This window comes from Amblyomma americanum, chromosome 2 (assembly GCF_052857255.1).
Source record: "Amblyomma americanum isolate KBUSLIRL-KWMA chromosome 2, ASM5285725v1, whole genome shotgun sequence".
Classification (NCBI taxonomy): domain Eukaryota; kingdom Metazoa; phylum Arthropoda; class Arachnida; order Ixodida; family Ixodidae; genus Amblyomma; species Amblyomma americanum.
This window is the reverse complement of record NC_135498.1, coordinates 123,379,288-123,389,723: the sequence shown is the minus strand read 5'-3', so window position 1 is coordinate 123,389,723 and position 10,436 is coordinate 123,379,288. Positions and strand designations below refer to the sequence as shown.

The window sequence follows — 10,436 nt, the reverse complement described above, 5'->3', positions numbered from 1 at the left end:
GCGCGCTATCCGGGTTCCGCGCGACACCCAAAAGAGGGTGCTGCAGTTACTACCACAGGCTGTAACTGTCAATGAGTTTTATGCTTCCATGCTGCCAACTCGGAACTTCCAAGCCGAGAGCTGAACCGATGTCACGCCGCCCCCGCCTGGACAAGTGGCAAATGGCACGCGCGCACAGAACGTACAAAATAACGACATACACGTAAATATAAATACTGAAACTTTAGATAATCACGCCTTCAGAACCCAATTTCGGCGTTTTTACAGGTCTCAGTTTAATGCAGTATTCCTTTCAAGAACTTTTTGCTTGCATTTTTGTGTAACGTATCCTTTTTTTTAATGCATTATCAGCTAGTGGAACATTTTCACACCTGACTATGAGAGCAGCAGCTGATGCACGGTTTTTTGATTTACTTACCCAGCATTTCTTTCTGTCTACCTCGCTTGTTAGTGCTTATATTCCTTTACTTATTTTCGTAGTATTGTCTTCAATGCACGTTGCGTTCAACCCATGTTTTGTGTTATTGTAACCTTGATGCAAATAGGTGATTTTGACTTGTATACCTGTCAACGCAATGTGTAGGTATTTAAATAAATAATTGAATAAAAACTAACTCCCCAATTTAACCAGCTCCACCATAAGACAGAAATCTCTGACTGCCTTGTTTTCAACGACTGTTGGCTTCGTTCACTCGAGTAGCACTGTGCTGTGTTCCTTATCCTCCATCCTCTCTAGGAGCTGTTGTCATCTGTATATCATGCATCAACCAGCCCCACAGTTCACTTTTTGATGGCAGTGGTCTTTCTGGTGCATGAAATGAAAGACAAGTGAAACAGTAATAAATGCACGGAGTGTAAACACGTTTGAGACTGGGTATGGTAATCTTCAAAATTTTTACAGAACAGTAGATGGTGCACCGTAACAATGGGCCCTTTTCTTTAATTCAGGATTAGTGTTCATCTTTAATAGGTTATTTACAGGTTGCTAGATTTGTAAAATGCATGACACCTGCTTTACAAACTGCACTGAATCATTTTTAAAGCTTAGACTGACGACAGTAGTGAAGTGTAAGTGTTGATAGTGTTTTGGGTTTTACGTTCATGGAGGTTTAACGCCTCAAAATGACTCATGACTACAAGGAACGCTGTACCTTGTGTCCTTTGACGTGCACTGACGTCGCACACAGTAGACTGGCCTCTAGAATTTCGCCTCCAACGAAATGAGACCGCCGCGGCTGGGATTGAACCTGCGTCCTTTCGGGTCAGTACCCAAGCGCCGTAACCACTGAGCCACCGTGGCGGCGTGCTGTCTTCAAAGTAGTCTGAGCAGTCATTTAGTAGCTGTGTGTCGTGTAGAGAATGATTAACTTCCGCTTTTTGGTCAGAGTCTACAGCTGGCTGCCTTAAGTCTTCAAGAATGTCATGCAAATGATTGAGAACATAGCAAATCAAATCCACTCGTAGTGTGGTCTCTCAGCATAAATTTGTGCAATTTTTTCTTTTTACATAATTTCAAGCCTGGAAGGAAAAGACTGAAAGAAAGGAGCAAGCGCAGTCCATCTCAAAGAGAGGGGTGACGCGTTTGTCCTCGTGAGCGACAAAGAGGTACCTAGAGTGTCACTTTACCAGAGTAGCTGTGCAGTCTGGAGACAAGGCCTTCCTTCCACCGCTTCCTTCGGCGCAACGCCAGCGACGCGTCGCAGTTCATCCATCCGTGTCCACCCTGTCCCTTGGACATCTGGCCATATGGTGGCTCTTTATTTTCGTCCCCCCCCCCTCCGCCCAGATTTCTGAGGATGAAAATAAGGTTATCATCATTTCTTTTACCCTTCAGGTATGTCACCACATTCGAAAGGTAGTTTTTTTTTGTAAAAGTGACATTTTCTTTTCTTAGATTTCGATAATTCCTTCAAACATTCAAAAATATTTTGCTGCAAGAATCATGTTCGTATCTTATTTAGTTCAAAAGTCATAGCCAACTTTCGAACAGCTGGTAAACAGTTCTGAAACCGAAACTGATGTTGTTTGATAACAGAAACTGATACCTCAGCGATAATCAACGGTGTCTCTTGAAACTTTTCTGTTATGTTTTATTCTGATAAGTGAAAGATTATTAAAGACAATTTGTAAGGCTTCCGTTTATTAAACATTGCTTTAAATTTACGCGAGGAGGATGCATGACGCTACAATTGTCTCAGTAGTTTACTTTGCGTGCGCTTTGTGCTACCACTTTGAATGCTACCGGATTCACCCTTTCTTATAGGTATTACTTTTATTAGCAACGGTACAGAGGCTGGACATTTTTAAAGAAGGCATGGCCAAGTTTAGGGTAAAAAGGCGTTTGAAACGGAAGTTTCTTGGCAATCAACACACGAGGAACGCTCCGACCGAAGACCATGCGGACGTGAAAGTATCGGCGAGTGCTGCAAAGCTTGGGAACTTGAAGAACAATTGTGAAGTTCCGCTGCAAGAACGTCTATTGCAAGGTAGTAGGATTATTGATATGGAGATCCTATCATCTGTTTTTGTAAAACTGGCCTGCCCGGAATGCAGGAAGACGTCGCTCAGATTGAAAGAATGCTCGCAGCTTGGAATATCATGTGCATATGCTGTTCTATGTGATGCGTGCACATATGCACATTTTATTCAATCGTCAAAAAAGGCTAGAAGTGCTATTGAGAATAACCTGCGTCCTGTCTACGCAATGCGTCAGCTGGGTAAGGGATATTCTGGAGCTGTAACGCTGACTAAAGTAATGAACATGCCACCGCCGCCTTGGCATTCTGCCTACCAAACCAAAAGTTGTCTGAAAAGCTCTATAAAGCTGCACAGACTTTTGCGTCTATGTCAATGATGAATACCGCTGCTGAAGTGCGTTGGGTTGTGCAAAGTACTGAGTGTGGTGTTTCACGAGATTGCGCATGGCAAAGACGTTGACATTCATCATTGAATGGCTGTTTGTCCTTGATATCCATTGATACTAGGAAAGTTATTGATGTTGAAGGCATGTCAAGTAAATGTAGGGAATTCCATTCGAAAGCAAGTTGAACCCATGAAGCACTGAATATCTGGAGTGCAAGGCAAATCATACTCAGTGCCAAGCGAACTACACCGGTAGTGCTGGTGGTATCGAGCAGTAGGGCTCTATCGTATGTTTGAGCGTGCAGAAAGAAGACGTGCTTTAAAATATGTAGACTTCTATAGAGATGGCGACTGCAAAAGCCACGCGGCTATAAAGGACATATATGACGCAAATAGCGTGTGCAAACTGGAGTGCATTGGGCCCGTGCAGAAGCGTGTAGGAGGCCGACTACGAAAGTTAAAAAAAAGTGTTCCTGGGCTTGGAGGCAAAGGAAAGTTAACGGATGTCCTCATCGACCGGCTGCAGAACTATTATGCTATTGCCATCAGAGCGAATGTGGGAGACCTGCAAGCCATGAAGCAAGCTGCATTAGCGACACTGTTTCAGTGCAGTTCAACAGATGAAACACCAAGGCATGGTCTATGCCCTCTTGGCACTGAGAGTTGGTGCGTGTTTAACCTACGGAATGCACTCGGTGGTGGATGCTACAAGCACAAGGGAGACCTTTCCAATAAGGTACTCAACAAAGTGAAGCCGGTGTGTACTGACCTTTGTACGGATGAGCTCTTAAAGAAGTACCTGGGTGGAAAAACCGAAAATGCTAACGAGAGTTTCAACGGTATGATTTGGCAGCGGGTTCCCAAAGACGTCCACATGAGCCTGCCCATCCTACGTTTTGTTTATATGATGCTGTGTGCGACTTCAATGATGGCAACATAAGTACAGCAGATATTTCGAGGGAAGCAGGCATCGAACCTGGCCACTATACTGTTGTAGCATGTTGCACCAGTGACCAGTACCATGTGAAGAAGGCCCAGCGTCAATCAAGGGGTGAGGTAAAACATCTCCGCAAGAAACGACGGGCAGCAGCAAAAGCCAAAAGGAGACCCCTCGCAGTGAACCTGGTGGATTTTAACATCCTAGGGCTTTGTGATCTTGTTTTTTACAAGGATTAAAAAATTTTAATCCTGTTTTTCTCAAAACTTTATTTCTTGCACAATTTGTTGCACAAACAGTTATAACTTCGAACGGAGTAAGTATTTTTCAATGAAACTGTGAACGCTCGTTACTTTACAACCAGCCTGTGCAATGAACTAGGATGAATGAAATCGAATGGTAAATTTTGAGGTAATAATGTTTTATGTCAAGAAATGCAGGTAATTCTTAAACATTTTTTGTTTTGTTTGGTATTTTTGCTATAACTTTATTCCCAATTATCGGATGGCACAAAGCCTAGTTGGTTGGAGAGCCGGGTTAGTTGGCTAAGTCTGTGCCAAAAAGTTTACAATTCCTGCCTTCCATTCGCTAGTTATGAAAGTTGGCGTTACAACCAAGTTTGGGCAATTTTTTGCCATTAACAAATTCCAGCATGGTTTTTTTCACTCTTTTTGCTTTTGAATATTCTATAAAACAATGATAAATGACCTCTAGAGCATGTTTTTCTTTTCTTGCAACAGAAACGACAGGATGCATAGGACACTGCTTGTTTTTATTTTGTTAAACCTTTATTCAATGCCACAGGAAATGCACCATCTTTGGACAACCTGCTGGCCTTTCCTCTTCCTTCGGCTCCTTCTTTGTTGCCGCTTTTGGGTCAACATGTCATAGGTAGTGGTCATACAATAGTGGTAGTAAAAACGCTGGGCACTACCTAGTCTAAGCCTCTTTCTTTGAAAATCTACCGTTTGAACTTACCTTCAGGTCAGATCGTGCATAATAAGTGCTAATAATGCAGTTCTATAACAAGTAAAAGGCATCCACTAGTACCCGTGCAGTGCGTTTGGCATTTTGTTGTGGAAAATTATATTTTCCAGAAGCTGCAGTTTCGGGTAGAAATGAGTCTTAACTCGATTTTTGAGGAATCTGTTAGAACACAGCTCCAACTGAAAACTAACTGTGTTGAAAGAGCACAGATCTAACTGTGAGTTCTCTTTTTTCTCACTTTAGAAATATGCGCGGCGCATTGAAAAATGGTCATACAGACTGCGCCAACAAGCGGTGAATAATTTATAAATGCCTTTTTTCGCTGTTTTGATTTCAACTGCTAAACGACTGCCGTGATGTACACAACGCGCTCATGTTCCACAAAGCATGAAAAAAAAAACTGCAGTATGGTCACTGTTTTTTTTTTCGTGTTAATTCACATAAACTGTTACGCAAGCCTACCGAATCGTTGAGCCAGTGATTATATTGTAATTTTTGTATGCTCTCTGTGACCTAGGCGCGACGTGTACAGGCGTATGTCACTGCTGCCATGCAAGGGAGGGACGCTAGAATTCTTAAACCACAATGGGGTGAAGTTCTATGTGTACATATTTATGGCTTGCCTCACATGTGACTATATCTGGAAATCTTCTGTCAGCATAAGGATGACGTAAAAAACGGGAAAGAAAAGAGCAGGCTGCCTCACAAACAAACAAGTTAGTGACACGGAGGATAAGCTGAACAATAGATTTGGCAGATAGTAACCCTCTCAAGTGCTTTATGCATTCATAGATGTTTCAAGTATTTTTACTTTTTTTGTTGAAAAACTTTTTTTGCTACCTATTTTCCTATATATTTGGCTTCGCAATGAACTAGAATAAGTAAATTTGTTATGGTGCAGTTCCAAAAAGATGCCCGCATAAAGATTTTTTTTTTCAGTCATTCCAACATACTTGACAATTGGTAATTACACATCTCACCTTTATGTACATAAACAATAATTTCCCTTTTAGTGAAATATTATAAAGTTGCACTGCTGGCGTCGTATGTATATTTAGCAAAATTAAGAAATGCAGTCTGTTATAACACTTTTATTAGGGCCCACTTTCAGGGCCGTCACATGGAATTCGTACTCGATGAAAAAGTAGTCTCTTATTCGAGCAATAAAAAGAAGCTAAATCGAAAGCTGAAATTACAAGGTCACGAATTTTGCTGCCTGTGGCTTGCTTGAGGTAGTGAAACTTTAAAAAGCTGATTTCCTTGACAGTTTATTCGTCAGCGGAGCAATGCAAGATGCTGCAGACCAATGCCTAATGCTACTAAGTGCGATTTTTTAAAGTTTTATCGTGCTGTAATATTCTATTTTAATCTGCTGTTTTTTTCTGGAAAAGTAGTCTCGTGGGACGCAGAGGAGGGTTTGAAGTTGGCTTGTATTGATAGAATGCCACCTCCTAATCACAAAAAGACCAGTCTCACTGAAAGCACACCTCTTCAAACGTAGAAAAAAGCAAGAACTGAAATACACAGGCCAACTTACAATACAATTACAATACAAATATAGGCCAACTTCGCAAGTGCAGGTGAGATGCCATCACCAAAATAACACTATCTATGAGGCTGACAAATGTACATGAAGGTTACGCATCTGAGTATTGAAGCAAGTGTCCTTTCCAAATGCAAGTGCACTTTCTTCATACAACAAAAACTGAAAAAGGCAGCCTGAATTTTGCAAGGTAAAGACAACTTTTACTCGGTAGCGCCAGAGGCAGGCAGATCGTTTCGGTATCCGTGGTCCGGCTATTCGTGTCAGTGTGGTTTCATTTTTGATGTGCCATGATTTACAAGTGTGGAGCAGCAGTTAACCCGAACGCTCTCTAAGTGCTCCTCGGACAAAGTATGTCAGTTCAGTAAAACCTCGTTGATACATTCAAGGTTCGTACGCTCAAAATCATGGACATTGTAATTGTCTTAGAGTTAAACTATATTTTTTCCGGTTAATACGCTAATAGAAACACGATTTCCCGGCTACTACGCTTAAACCTTTTGACAAATTGTGGTCGTATAATATGTTTATTGACCAACGGCACAAGTGGAAACATACAAGTGGACAGAACGAGAGGGCACACGACGTGTTTTTTGTGGCATTCACCTGCTGTGGTGGCTTTTTTGCAGTGCCACAAAGCAACGAGAAGAAGCACCATCACTGCCATCGAGAACAAAAATAAAAACTGCGTGCTAGCATTTTCATTTCTGCGGGGTAGCGATATGAAGAGGAGAAACGGTGAAGTTTCTTCGCGGTGCATAAGGGAAACAAGGCGAAACTTCTACAAACTATAGTGATGCACTTAAATATGAATTGGCCGGGTTTGGGAAACGTCGCTTAAAAAGCAGGAGCACTGCGACAATTAGCTGCCGTAGTGGCTTTCTCACAGTACTGAACAGCAATGGACGAAGCATGCAGAAATTACAAGGCAGAGATTTTGGTTATTTTCGTCACTGCCATCGACGGACCGTACGCGTTACGAATTTCCTTCCTCGCTAAAGGTAAGCGCGAAGGCGGACTGAATTCAGCGAGCTCTGGAATAGGATCTGCTCAGGTCTTGTGCCAGAAAATTCCAATCGGCATTTTTATAAAGTAGAATTATCAATAAATGTTTTTACCGCAACTTAGCAGTTACATTTCTCAAAATGAGGCTGTTTGGATAATAAGTTTTTTTTTTCTGCAAGTAAAAAAAACGTACAGCGAGGTTTTACTGTATTCCTGTCAATCAACGGTGCAGACACATCCCAGCCGCCACTTAACGCACCTGCGCAGTGCTCACAAGAAGTCTCCCTTCAGATTCTTTCCACGGAGCGCATGGTTAGCGGCGCTAGGGATGGCGCATGCAACGACATCCATCTATCTAGTGAACACAATGGTTCCAAGGTTCGAGCGACGCTGTCGAGAGAGAGCCTCGGCAGTAACATATGACCGCACTCTGCAGTCCGAGGCAGTAGCTCGTTTGCTGCAAACTCGTCATCAGTGCTCAATATTCTTGGTATCCAGCTACTCCAGTTTCCTAAGTCCTCAAAAGAATTGTGCACTCTGTGGGGCTAAGTTTCGGGAAACGCAGGACGGAGCTAACAGAGTTTATTGCGAAAACTTTGTTATCGGGAACGGGATCCATACCAGCTGCTGGTGTCAACGAAGAGACAAAAGATGCCTTCTACGTCTGGCCGGCGGTTGCTTTTACTTCGGCTGCTGCTAGCCCCGCTTGCAGTTAACAATCACGGAGTCCGCGTTTACGTCATGTGTCACGTCACTTTTCGGAGGTGACATCATCAGACAGTCCAGAGTTTGACTCAGAGTGGTGGGAAAATCGTTTTGAACTCCGAATCCAAATCTCTGTAATAAATTAGTCTTTTTTTGCTGGACAAACAACAAGAACTCTTTGAAATGCCCACATATCGGATCTTGCTAACAATAGAGTTGTTCTCAGTGTCATTTTAAGCTGAGTCAGGCAAAAATAGTGACTGTGTCATTAAAATGCAGTAAGCAATACAGGCCACCTTTGAAGGCTGGAGATAGAAAGGGCGCATACATGACCAGTGCATTCGTCTTTGCCCTGTGGTTTTGCAAGGAAAGGAAACTCTCTCACAGCCAAACTATTATGCGTGTGTGTTTGGCTTTCTCTTACATGTGCGCGCCAAAGACCTGCAGCATGACATCACCAGTGGTTAGAGTGCTGCAAGAACCAACTTCTTTAATATTCACCATGCAACGTGTTGCAAGTGCAATACGTGAAAGCTGCTGTCCAACTGTGAAAGATGTAAACAGTCTAAAAATTCTTGCGGGTGAACTGCTTCATTATGAGAGTTCATAGTACTGGAGGGCACTGGCCCACAGAATAAATTGCTGTTCTTTAGTACGTTTCCTTTGTCACCTTTATTGCAGTTTTATGTGTCGAGCTACACTGTTTGAGAGAGATTGCATTCATGTGCTCCTTAAATGACTGCATTACATAAGCCTGAATATCGACAAAGTAGACTGTGTGCCTGGAATGTGAAAACTTACCACAGCGCTTTTGTGCGCTTAATAAGCCTGCAATTGTGGTGTCGCCGTCATATTGACTGGGGCCTTCCTGTAGCATGCAACCTTGCAAAATTGCAGTCTGTCAAACGTTGACGAAAGAAAAAAAGAAGCATTTGGCATAAATCCAGGGCTCTGGGGATGACTTTCCAATTATTTCCATGGACTGGATTTGCACGTGCAACTGCACCATACTACATTAGTAGCAAAGGCAGCAACGTGCTTGCAAGGAGCAGATTTGACAGAATTGAAAGAAAAATTAGAAGCAAAAATAACAGACGAGACCAGGGTAACGCATTAGCAGAAAAGTAAAACTCCTTGCAAACGCAGCAAATGCAACCAACAAGCTACGACACATAGAGCCGCAGTAGCTGATCTGGACGCTGGTTCGACCCTGGCTGCAGCGGTCACATTTCAACGGAGGTGAAATGGTAGAGGCCTGTGCAATGAGCATATTAACAAACCACTCCCGCTGGTTGGTCTCCTGCCTACTTCTTGCCTGCCCTGGTATTGAAGTCACCCATCAGTACGGTGTACTGAGTTTTTACATGTACACCTTCATAGAAACTTTCAACCATCTAGTCATCATTGCTGGATGTAGGTTCATAGGTCTGTACCCCCTTCAATTTCTACCTCTTGTTAACTTAGTTATGACATCTACCACCCTCTTGTTTATGCTAAAGAATTCTTATGTTGCCACAGATATTCCTATTGACCAGGGATCCCACACCAAGTTCTCGTTTGTCTGCTAAACCAAGATAGCCAAGCATAAATGCCAGGATGTAAGAGAAATAATAGAAGCGGATCTGATTAGGAAAGCGGGTCTGTCATGCGTCATAGCAGCATCTGTTGCACTGACAGCCAAGGAAGTTAATTTTCTGAGTGTGGCCAATTGAGGTCGGTAGCGCGGTCAGATGGCGTCATGCAGCATGGTCGATTTAATGTGTGTTTCTGTCAATAAAGCTTTCAGTTGGAAGTAAGCGCTCGTGGTGTCTCAGTCTCTTTCTTCGTGTGTTTGTGCTTTTGTGCGCTTGTACGTGTTTGTCCTACAGAGTTCGTGCCAGGTACCATGAGCTGACGGGAAATTGTGGGAGGCAGCGGTTCCTAGTCTGCTTCATTATCAACCTTATATTACCTCTGGCAGCCTCGGTTGCTCAGTGGTTATGGAGTTTGCCTGCTGACCCGAAAGATGAGCGTTCGATCCCGGCCGCGGCGGTCAAATTTCGATGAAGGTGAAATGCTATAGGCCCGCGTACTGTGCGATGCCAATGCACGCTTGAGAATCCCAGGTGGTCGAACTTTCTATATCAATTCACTACGGCGTCCCTGGTAGCCTGAGTCGCTTTGGAACGTTAAACCCTTATAAACCATAAACCGTATTTTATGACTCCTCCTATCATCGACCTAACCCAGAGCTTCGCTATATAATAGGTCTTTTTGCCTTCTAAACGAATCATACACGTTACAAAAAAGTTTTCATTTAACAGATTTGATCGAGCGAAACCAGTTTTATTATTATTGTCGCGGTCACTTGCATAGAAATTCCGTGTTAGAAAGTTGTTTGAAATCGTCGTCTTTTAA

At 42.8% G+C, this 10,436-nt stretch overlaps 1 pseudogene; it reads left to right on the top strand.

Moving 5' to 3' along the window:
- The first annotated feature begins 1,514 nt into the window (after positions 1-1,514).
- LOC144119050 (uncharacterized) lies at positions 1,515-4,110 on the top strand (annotated as a pseudogene).
- The last annotated feature ends 6,326 nt before the right edge of the window (positions 4,111-10,436 follow it).